Raw genomic sequence first — 12,023 nt, 5'->3', positions numbered from 1 at the left:
TGCATCCATCCATTCAGCTGCAGTTAGGTGACCAAATAAAACTGGTTCTTCAGTTGACTTGGGGCATGTCATGGAGGTTGTTTAGCATGCTACCCCAAGCTTGCTTACTGTTCTGAAACCCATGTTGTGTTCATCTCTCAGGGTGCCGCCTGTGCCCTTTAGTTGGCTGCAGCGGACTGGGTGGGGTGAATCTGCCACTGTGGAGAACAGGGCGAGTTTCTGGCTGCTATTAGAGTTCAGTGTTCCAGCGAGGGGGCATGGAGAATGGACATGGAATAATATATGAACGGCTTCTCAGCTGAAGGTTAAAGTGCTGAAGAATGTGGCAGCTGGAGACTGTTTTGGGAATATGTGCGTAGGTTTGGCGCACATAATAAATGCGCACAAACTAGATAGACTGTTTAGTTGTAAAAAGAGAGTGTGAGAGGTCCATTTTTGACTTCCTTTTCAATCTCAGGAAACCCCAAGTGCTGCTTTCAATTCAGATTAAAATATCTATGGTCATACTGAAAAAAAAATTGCATTTCTGTCTCTTTGCATTTATTGCACTTTTAACTTCAGTTGTTTCACTTAGAGTTTATTTATATTTATATTCTATTTCTCTCACATCTATGATTTTTTTAAAATCTAGTTTTCCATATACTTTTGTGCCTAAGAAAAAAAGTGCTATATGAAAAAAAAATATTCAGATGGCATTCAGTGTAATTGCTCCAAAGTGTCTGGTATTGTTGTGGGTGAGGTAATGTTTTGTGTATGAGTCATTTGAATTAGACAGAAAAAAATCCTGTTAAAAGTTGCACATGAGTCAGTGCTGAGCTTGGTTGATTGTCTTATCATCTTCATCCTCTACAGCACTGTGTCCTGGTTCATATTATCCCCTTCTCTTTGAATGATCACCAATATTTGTTAATAAAATATCTGGGGTAATTTTGAATGTCATTTGCTCTAATCAAATCCCTGTGGATGTTTTATGTTCAACAATAAACACTATTGGGAGGAAACTGTGATATCATAGTTTTATTCACAAAGAACTGAAAACAGAAGATCAGAAGATTGGATAACACACACACACACACACACACACACACACACACACACACACACACACACACACACACACACACACACACAGAGGTGTTTGATATAGAAATAATAATAGGAGAACAGTTTGAGAACCCCAGTACAGAGCAGCAATATGTGGCACCATTAATGAGTTTGATGAAGCAATAAAAAACAATAACTAGAAAATGATATGCAAATAAACACAGTTGCAAGTCAGTCTATGAGTACTAGCATTTTATTGGGGAAATTATGGACCAGCGATTTGGTGGAGATAGCTGATATATTTGGTGCTGATGGCCACTGTTTGTGAACAAACTAAAGAAAACCCTTCAAAGCCTATTTTGTTAAAAGTATATTGATATATTAAGTATTTTTCCATATTTTCTTCACAGTCACAATAACTATATATACAGCCTACATATAGTATACAGTATCAGCCATATAGGCCTATACAAACATGTCATAAATATGTAGGCTACACGTATTTAAAGTAAAAAAGGGTGTAAGTGAAGCACTAAACATGCTGGAAATGCACATGCACATATACAAAATGATCATGACATACTGTACATTGTAGTTTATGTACATTTCATATTTTTCAAATTTGAAATTATTATAACAATACAGTTACATATTGTGTACACACACACATAGACTTTATGTATGTGTGTGTACATTTTAAGAATTATATTCTATGCCAAGATACTGTGTGAAGCATAGCAACAGCCATGCAAGCTGCTCTGTTTGGCTGTACTAGGCACATGGGTGATTTCATGATAGATAAATGCTAACGTCAGCATGCTAAAATGCCAATGTTAAACAGGTATAATGTTGACCATGTTCAGTATGTTAATTTAGCCTGTTAGTATGTTAATATTTGCTAATTAGCACCATCACAGTACAGCTCAAGCTGAGGCAAGTATGTGGTCATAAAGCAGTGTTTTTACTCTGGTGATAGTGTTGATGAAAAGTCACTGAAGTTATTACAATTCATCTTAAGGGGGGCATGAATGTTAATACCAGATTTCATGGCCAGCCATACAACAATTGTCGACACATTTCACTCATGACCCTCATGGTGGAGCTACAAGAAAGGTCAGGGGTACACCAAAGTCATTAGGATTTGTCCTCTAGGTATCTTGAATGCCTATATATATTTTTATATATATATTTTTCATATATGTGTCACATCTTGTAAAGTGTCTTAAGACTGTTTGCAGGATCCATTGCTAAGCAACAACATTCCTGTGTGATTGAGGTCCGTATTCGCACAGCATCTTATCTTACTGCTAAAAATACTTCTTCCCTGCTTTATTGAAACGGCAGCAGAAAAGTTCTTGGGAGTCAAGAAGAGTTTCCTCCAAGAAACTCTTCGTAGGTCAGCTGTTTAGCAGAAACTTATTTTTAGGTAAAGTAGATGAAGATCTATCCACTTTAGATATCTGTTTATTATAGGTGTTTTAATGACCGGTGAAGAAGCTATTGTTACAGTAATTACAGCTGCCAGTCGAACCCCAAATGAGATACTGTACAATATGAAGACAACATTCCAGAAAGAACTGACCATTTCTACCCTCACTATTTGCTGGATTGATGTAATGATTTTAAAAGTGAGCTAATAATTGCTGAAGAGTAACAGCCATTGTGGTGGATTGAGACATTCATCGCTCAGCAAGTGTACAACATTGTAAGTCACGGTAAAGAATTGCATTATGCTCAAAGCACCCCCCTTGACTTCTTCTGGAAAACCTTTTTTTTCTGCTCCAATTTCTTTTAGAGAGGCTTTTAAAATCATGGCTGAATAGCACATTACATTTAGAATTCGTTCCTAAATTGGCCAATTAGGAGCACCTTTTAGCTTCAGATGGCTTTGTGAACATGGGCCCCTGTTCATGATTATTTCATATGCTCTTATTTGGACTCATGAATAATGTAAGAGATGTCATAAGTCTGGGATTTCGACACTGTGAGCAAACTTTATGCATGTGTGGGAGTATGTGGGTTCTTGCGAGTTGGTGTGTTGAGTTTCCCTACCCACTGAAGAGAATGAGAGAGATAAATGAGGGGACAGATTTGAAGTCATCTGCTATGCAGGGAATATTCTTATAGATAAAAGAGTGGAAGGAGGGAGATTAAATACCACAGAGCTCTAAGCCTCATGGGTAAGTTTGTAATTCACAAACACAAATGCGCAAAAGGCTCCGCACGTGTCAGCAGAGGCAATAGACGTGTGTGTTTAATAATGTAACAGCTCCTTCCTCTTTCCTCTTTTGTATTTCAGGGAAAGTTCCAGTGTGTGCAGTCACAAACTCAGACTGTATTCTGCAGCCTGTCCTCACAGGAAAAACAACTGTATAGGTTGACAGAATAGGTCAAAAATTCAGCTGGGCAAAAACACAACCTATAGTTACGGTTGCCCGCAACAAATTTCAAGTGATCATTTTAACGCAAGCCATGATCTTTCTCTTCCAAGTGGTTTTTGTGCCAAAACATAACCAGACCTTAAGTTATGGTGTGGCCACCTTGTTGTCATACAATAAAACATAATCATGTTTTATGTTTACTGCCAATAGACACAGCTTATTAGAAAACACTCCAATGAGTGGTTCTGGAGTGGAGGTAAAAGTGCAGGAGCTATGTGCTCATATCATTATGAGGATGTGTTGTGTTGGTATGCTGTGGTGCACATTCATGAAGTGAGACAGACACACACACACACACATGCACCTATCTTGCTTCACAAATGCATATTTGATATCTGCTTTGGCGTTGGTTGCTTGCAGAACCTTTAATCGGACATACCAGTGATGTGTTGGAGGGGGTCTTAGTTTACCTCCAATTTTAGATCTAAAATAAAAAATATGAAGTTAAACACACAAAGAAAACCTGTCACATAAATGTAATCAGTGAATATGCGGTCAATTATACAAGCATTTGGAACCAAAGAGAAAAAAAAATCTATGCATTTTGGCAAGAATGACAGATTAGTATAGGTTCACTTTTAGTGGTTCAACAGTCAGCTAGTACTGATACTAAGCTATCAGTACAACAGCACTGAGCACATATTTCATTGACAGGGATCCAACTATCAACTGTCACTACACTTCTTCGATGTGTGGTCTGTACCACAGACTGCTTATTCTGCCACCTTTTAACAAGTGCAACCCATGAAACAGTGCTTTGAAACCACAATAAATAAAATGTTAAATTAAAGGAATTTATAAGGCATTAATTCTTTCTTAGAAGTGCCATATTTATGATGCTTTTATCCTTACAAATGTGTAAAATGTTGTTAAATCTAGTTATGGTTGGGTGCCATTGATGGATGTCTCCTCTGGCTGCCTGGCAACTTCATGGTGACAATGGGACATGAGGTTGTCACACGAATAAGTGTATTTCCCAAAATGTTGAGATATACCTTTAAAAAGCTCTGAATTGTCCACTCAGCACATTTAATCTATGACAGTTATGGGATTTTGAGAAAAGGCTTTAAAAACTGTTAAATACGGCATGACATACTGTTGAGCAAGCTTATTACTGTACATGGCTGGATTTTTAGTAGTTTGTGTTATTACATGTGTCATTGAGATTTTTAATTTGTTTTCTTTCCTCTGGAATTAAACATGGAAGTTCATCTTAACTTTGGCTCTATGTCCTGTAGCTGTTATAATGCTGTCTGTCACCCCATAGTGCTTTTAGAAATGTCGGGACACTCATGCCTTTATATAGGTAGAACAATCCATCCATGTGTCTATATGTCTGTCTGTCTGTCATTAATGGATTAACACAAATAAGAATTGTAGGAGGAAAATCTGTAGGCTCATAATGACTCATCTCCAGGAATATCTGCATATGCCTCAGAGTGTGTGTGTGTGTGTGTGTGTGTGTGTGTGTGTGTGTGTGTGTGTGTGTGTGTGTGTGTGTGTGTGTGTGTGTGTGGTGTGTGTGTGTGTGTGTGTGTGTATGTGTGTGTGCGCATGTGTTTGAGAGGAAGAGTCAAATCCTACGTAACATCTGTGTTAATACCCATGTTTCCTGGGGGTAGCAAAGCGTATTATGGCATGCACATACATTAAGGGTCCTGCCAGGGCAGTTTATTTGCTTGTAATGTGTTGCATTCAGTCTTCTTGGCAGACCCAAGGCTACAGCGTGACTGGCTGCATTCATTTCTCTGTGCTGTCTGTCCGGGCACACTCAGGTTTACATTATCAGAGCAGCAGCAGTCAGAGTGCTTCGTCTTGTTTATTGCAGCTCTTGTATGAATGACTAGTAATTATGTTTTGGTGATTTCATAATTTCACTTGAATTGGAGGTTTAAATGCTCCTTCGTGGGTTCAGGGAATTTCAAGGGCCCCTAAACCGATTTAAACTCCATAATAATACAAGCTAAACTGCTCAGTCAACTGCTCAATTTTCATTTTTTACTTAAATGATGAAACCCCTTCAAGATGTGATGAATGCCACATTATGTGAATTGTAAGCGGCTGTTGTTGTGACAGGGAATGAGAGTGGAATAATATAAATACCCCAATATTTTATCCTCCTCTGTTCAGGCTGTTCTACTCTGACAGTTCTGCCATTCATCTCCCAAGAATTACTATCCTGTCTCAGAGCACAAGATACTCTAGACCTCTAAAAGCCTCTGCTGATGATGATATTTTCTCTACTTGTTTTAATGTCTCATCTTTGCTTTCCGTGTGACAAGATAATCAAAAATGCTTGTTTGCTATTGATGAGATCTTTTAATCAGTTTAGTCAAAGATATCACTTTGTGGGCGTGATCATAATGAAGTCCCTCACACTGAGAGAGATCAGCCTAACTTGTCCTGTCTGCTATTGGGGCAGCAAGCAAAACATTGTGGTACCAGCTTGAATACCAGGATATGAAAGAAACAATGTTGGTGTTTGGTGCTTTGGGGTGCACCTCAGTAATTAAATGCTGCTATATAGGAAATTTAATCTACCCAGCGCCCACATTACCCAACAAAAAGAGTAAAAAAATACCCTAGCAGAATTATTGCAGTGCCTCCAGTTACTCTCGATAGAGCTGCTTTTCAAAAACTGACTGTGTTTATTGCTTAAATTTTACATGAACTCAAACATCATGATCTCATGAGGTTATTTCATAGTTATAGATAGATAGTTATGAGCAAGTGACTGAGGGTGGGTGGGTTTTGTTTTTTGTTTACTGTAAGATATGTTGTTGTTGTGTTGTTGTTATTGTTATTGTGCTTTTTGAATCTCTATACTTCATATTTAGACTTTAACAAATTCAAACTAATACATTACTCCTTTGAAATAATTTGAATCTGACCCATGTAGTGTGATCCTAAACTACACTGTAGATTCGACACTGTTACTTTGCAATGCAATGTCCACTGCTTCACTGAGTGATAAGCATAGCATTACCTTTAGCAATGATTTTTCTATCTATGGTGTCAAATCCAAAATGTTTCAACACATCACTTGTTAGATCTATTGATGTCATGATTATTCATTCAGTGCGGCTCACTAATTGACAAGCCTATAGTTTACCAGTGCAGCAGGACATGCAATAGATCAGACAATGCACAAATTAGATAAACACTGACGAGGCAAATGTCCATCCGGCTATAATAGGATGATCCTGAACACAGCTGGATTGCTCTGAATTCAGTTAAAGCAAGTAAACAAGAACATTTCAAATGATTGAAACTTTAAATGCTCAGTCTTTAAATGCCTTGTTATAAAAGGATAAGATTTTGGTCTATAGGCCGGATGAGGAAGTGGTTGTCATGTCAACACATCTCATCACTCATCTAATTTTCCTGGCAGTGCTGCCACTCACTCACTGTTATGCCAGTGCACATAACATGGCCTGTCTTGCTGTGGTGGGCGTTGATGGTTTTATGGCACTTTGTAAAGATCATCTTCATCTTCCTCGTCCTCTTCGCCTGGATGCTTATCGATCATTTGGATCTCCCTTGAAATTAGAATCGTACTAGGGGCTCCACCAGTGATCGATCATCTTACACAACAGCGCCGGACTGCTGTGGGTGGACAGATGGGGATTTAGAGTTTATGTTATTGGGCAAGTTCACAATTAAATGCACTCACACACTAAAGTCGCTCACACACACAAACACACACACTTGATCAGTTTGACTAATGGGATTGTATTGATCTGTCTGTGGATAAATGTGATGATATCTCACAGTAGGAGGTGGTCAATTATTCCTTCTATGCAGCGCTTATTCTCTCCAAGAGACGCCGGGTTATTATATTGGTCCAAGTGTGTATGAGGCGACATTGACAGAGAGCTGAGACTGTTTTTTTATTGCTTTGGTTGTTTAATTGGACTTGTTCTCCCCAGTCTTTTCGTATTTTATCATTTTTGTTTCTCTTCACCTCTGTGTTTCATCACAGCACAAAAATCGAAAAAGACAAAACTAAAGTAAACTAAAAGTAAACTGTAAACACATTTTTTACAGTCTTACAGTATTCTCAGTGTTGTTTTATATCAAAAAGACTAAATCCCACAGCTTTGTCCCTGGCTATTAAGCCCTGGCTTTTGTGGACCTGCATTACTTTACTCATAGCAGCCCACCAGACCAAGCACAGTTTTGTGCTGAAGGAGGGGATTTTGGTGGAGAAAAAAGCAATCAGTGGTCAGACACGGGTGGGTGGGGGGCGGGGGTGGGGGGTGGGGGGTTTGAGGGATGGCGGAAAAAGACCTCAAGGAGTCTGGGAGAAAGGTAGAAGGAAGTGATACAGATAGAGAGAAGATATTTAATTTGGCACCATGTTTCACTGAGACACTTAATGAAAACAGGATAGCACAGGGTGTGGGGGTTGGCTCAGCCAGGTGGAGAAACTACAAATCTCCTACAAATGACCACTGAAGAACGTCTGGTGTGTTTTTTGTTGCTTGTTATCTGCCTCTGAGTCCAGTGAATGTTTTTTTAATATGCATAGTATACCCTGTATATAATTTTGCAAATGAGCAAACTGAACTGAGTTAAATTTCAGCAAAGTTGAGATAAACTTCACAACATCGCTGTAAAAGAATGTACAGTAAAGGAAGATCTATTGTCTGTAGCCATGGCCCATCAGTCAAGCCATTTATTTTGACAATGATTTAAATGTCCATTAACAGTCAGTTAGTTGGTTAATAGCCTAGTTAAATGTCCGTGGTCATTTGGAAAGTAAGAATTTAGCGACATCAAGTGGAACTAGTAACTTGGCAGAAATGGAATACTGTATTCCATTTCTGCCAAGTTACTAGTTCCACTTGATGTCGCTAAATTCTTGTAATGTTGTATTCCAAATACAACATTACAAGCATGTTTTAATTAGTGTATACAGTACCTGAAAATAAGTATTGTTGTATTTTCATCACCTTAGAATGAACACTTTATATTTACAGGGGGAGTAAGGCCTCTTCCATGGAACCTGCAATGTTGCACTATAATTTTTCTACAGCTGACCAGAGTGTAGAAATCAAACTCATTTTGTTTGTTTATTTTATTTGACCTTTATTGAACCATGAAGCCCCACTGGGATCAAAGATCTCTTTTACTAGAGAGACCTAGCAGCCATACAGAAAACACAACATATTGAAAATAGTACACATACAACATGACAAGATCAGCTATTTAAACACCTCTCGGGACCTCTCATGAAAAGCAACCACATGCTTCCATTGCCACATTCTTTATGATGCCCTTAAATTCATCAAGGAGATAAAGATGGAGATGAATGTATTTAGCGTGAGTTCATTATGCAGATTATTCCATGCCCACGGTGCATAGGAGAGTGTGGTTTCCCCCAGATTTGTTAAAACCCATGGTACATTAACAAGCAACCAGCTGGAGGAATGTTGCTGGCAGGTACCAGATCTGAGAAAAAGAAGGGAACAGATGTAAGTTGGATGTTTACCCAGAATTGCTTTATATATGAAGATACACCAGCTCTGTTCTCTGCAGGTGGTCAGTGATGTCCAGCCCACCAAATCATAAATAATGCAGTGGTGAGTATGTGACTTTGCATTTGAAATAAAATGAAGAGATGCATGATACACTGAATTCATAAGATAGATGAGGCTGCATGCATATACAATATATCACCATAATCAATCACTGACAGAAAAGTAGCTTCAACTACTTTTTTTCTTGGCAAAAGTAAAACAGTGTTTCCCTGAGCTGCAGTGGAAGTACAGAAACATAAAGAGAGAAAACTAACCTTGAAAAATGACTTATTTGGATGGCTGAAGTTTCATATTAGCTTGAGATAAATACACTGTTGCACAGAAGGAAGACTGTGCATTTTGTCCCCCATCACTTACATTGTAAGTACATTATGAAGGGACCTTCTCATAGCCAAATGTGATGACTGATTATGGCAAGAAAAAAAATCTACTTAATTTGGGCACTTGATTATTGTTTTAAAAAGGGAGGAAGTGACCCAGATCATTATATAGGGCCCCATTTTAATGATCTACAGTGCATGGTGTGAAGCACGTGGCGCAATGGTCAATGCGCCAGGCACATGCTCCAAAAGGGTTGGACTTAAGTCCTCTCATTAATCATAGGCGTATTTTGGGCATAACACACAGTAAACCAATCATCTCCCATTCCCTTTAAAAGCCAGGAGCGTTGTCACTTTGGCAGATTGGTGCATTTATCGAGCAATGTGTTTCAAGAATAAAACACAAGTTACTTTTGCTAAAAAGAAAGTTGGCTGATGAGCTGCTAACCCGACATTTAATTCATAAAAAGGAAGAATATGGAGATATAACCAACCAGCCAAGGCACATGGATCACACATGCAGTTCTTCACACAGAAAACTGAGGTCATGTTTAACATGTGACAGTGGCTGGGATGTGTCTTGATAGCACAACAATGGAGAAAGAAGCATGAAATACTGTGTGAGATGAGGGTAGTGGCTCAACAAAAATAAATCGCTGTCCTTGACCAAACACTGAGCCACTTACTTTACCTTGATATTGACATACTTGTTTGAGGCCATTGTAATCACAGTTACTATTTAAAGCAATGAAACTGTTCAACATAGATAAACTGTGCTATACAGAAGCATACTAGGGAGATACAATAAAGTGCGAGACATGTCAGTGCCTGGGGGGGGCAGAATGGTTTGAGGAAGTGGCCTGTAGCTGTTTTTTTGGTGTATTTTTCCTAAACACAGAGGGAGAAATGCTTCCTACACAGGAAAGTGATGACTAACACCATGACTCTCAAACTTGTTAATGAAAGTATCCTGAAACCATGGCAGTGCTCCTCTATTATCTTTGCACCTGCACCATGGCAAAATGCTGCTCCCCACCAACAATTTCAACCTGTGTGGTCATTTGGTACAAAAATATTCACAGCTTGGCAACCACAACCAGGATGTGAATGAACACCTGAGAGACGGTATTCAGCAGGCTGCATTTGAAGGAGATATATTCTTTCATTCCTTTTACCTGACAGACGAGGAGAATTCAGTGAGCTTCATAGTCAGCTGCCGTCTTAGTTCTTCAAGGTAGCATCTTTTTACTGGCCCAAGAGAGCTGCCACCACTTGCTTATAGTGCTGCCTTCAAGATCCGGTCTGTCAGTTACAGGTTGAGTCCAAGTCAACACTCAGACCACAGCATCCATCGACCTTCTTTGAGAGATACCAAAAAGCCTTATAACAAATTAAAAAGCAAAAAACAGAAAACAGAGGAGAACAGAAAAGCAAAAAATCCTTATAAGTGTGCTTCTAGATGACATTTAAAAAATAAAATGAATTGAATGAGAAAGTTTTTCAAGTGTTTGTGTTAAAATGTGACGAAGATATTACTACAAACACAAAAATCACAGTTTTTCCTTGTGGTGCACTAAATGTTTAATTAATCTGTTTTACTACCAGCTTTAGCTACCAGTTCTACTAAGAACTAATCTATGTTGAATAGACATCAGTTATCACCCTCACACTCCATATCAGCCTTTCTGTCATTGAAAGGGACAGTGATACACCATGGGTTTGTATGCATGTGTTTCATGCCTAATTACCCACCCAGTATTTCTACACACACACACACACACACACACCGAGAATCAGACTTTGATCTGAACATGAGAGGTACAGTTGCATCTTTCCCATATGGTCATCAGCCACATTGAGCTCTAACTCTAGTGGAGCATTTGTGTCCACTTAGCATAGTCCGATGATTCGTTTCTTTTCCCTCTTCGATGTTTTATAACACATTTATGTTTTTTATTTTCACCTAAACTATTTTGCTAATTTCATTTAGAAATGCCTGGACTACAATATCTCTAAAGTCAGATATTGAGGAACTATTGTGGAGATATTGTGGAGATAATTATGCAGTATTTAAATTTGCTGTAGGGAAAGTTTTATTTTCCATCTGTGGAGCAGGAAGGTTTTCAATGCCTTGCTCAAGGGCTCTTCAGCAGGAGGAATGCTTGCTGACATGATGCCTGATCGTGAGTAGCCCTAACTCCTAAAGGCTACCCCATCGTTCTAGATGAAATGATCACCAGAGCTGGATGTCACACTGCACCTGCTGTTTTCTCCTCTCTGCCAGGGGGTATCAGTGGGGTTTATTCAGCTTAGTGGAGGTGCAGATGGCCAACAGAACAAAATTCCTCATGTGCCTCTGTTTGCAAAGCCACTGAGTCACAGAATGTGATTCACAAATGACTGACTATGATTTCTTCGTTGCCAAAGGAAACATCTAGACTAGAAAAACAAAGAGATAAAGCATCTGCTCATCTCATGGTCTGCCTGTTGAAATCTTTGAACGCATCTAATAGGATAATAATATTTTTATATCTGTCCATGTGACCTAGAAGGGACTTTTTAGTCTCATTTCAGCTGACTTAGTTGATGACATTATAGACACTTGGAGTGTATGCCTTGTGGTTTTGAAGATATCCACATATCATCTTTTGTCCAAAGGTTAATAATTCATTGAT

The sequence above is a fragment of the Scomber japonicus genome, chromosome 14 (genome assembly GCF_027409825.1).
Source record: "Scomber japonicus isolate fScoJap1 chromosome 14, fScoJap1.pri, whole genome shotgun sequence".
Classification (NCBI taxonomy): Eukaryota; Metazoa; Chordata; class Actinopteri; order Scombriformes; family Scombridae; genus Scomber; species Scomber japonicus.
The sequence above is the reverse complement of the archived record's forward strand: the minus strand, read 5'-3'. Positions refer to the sequence as shown.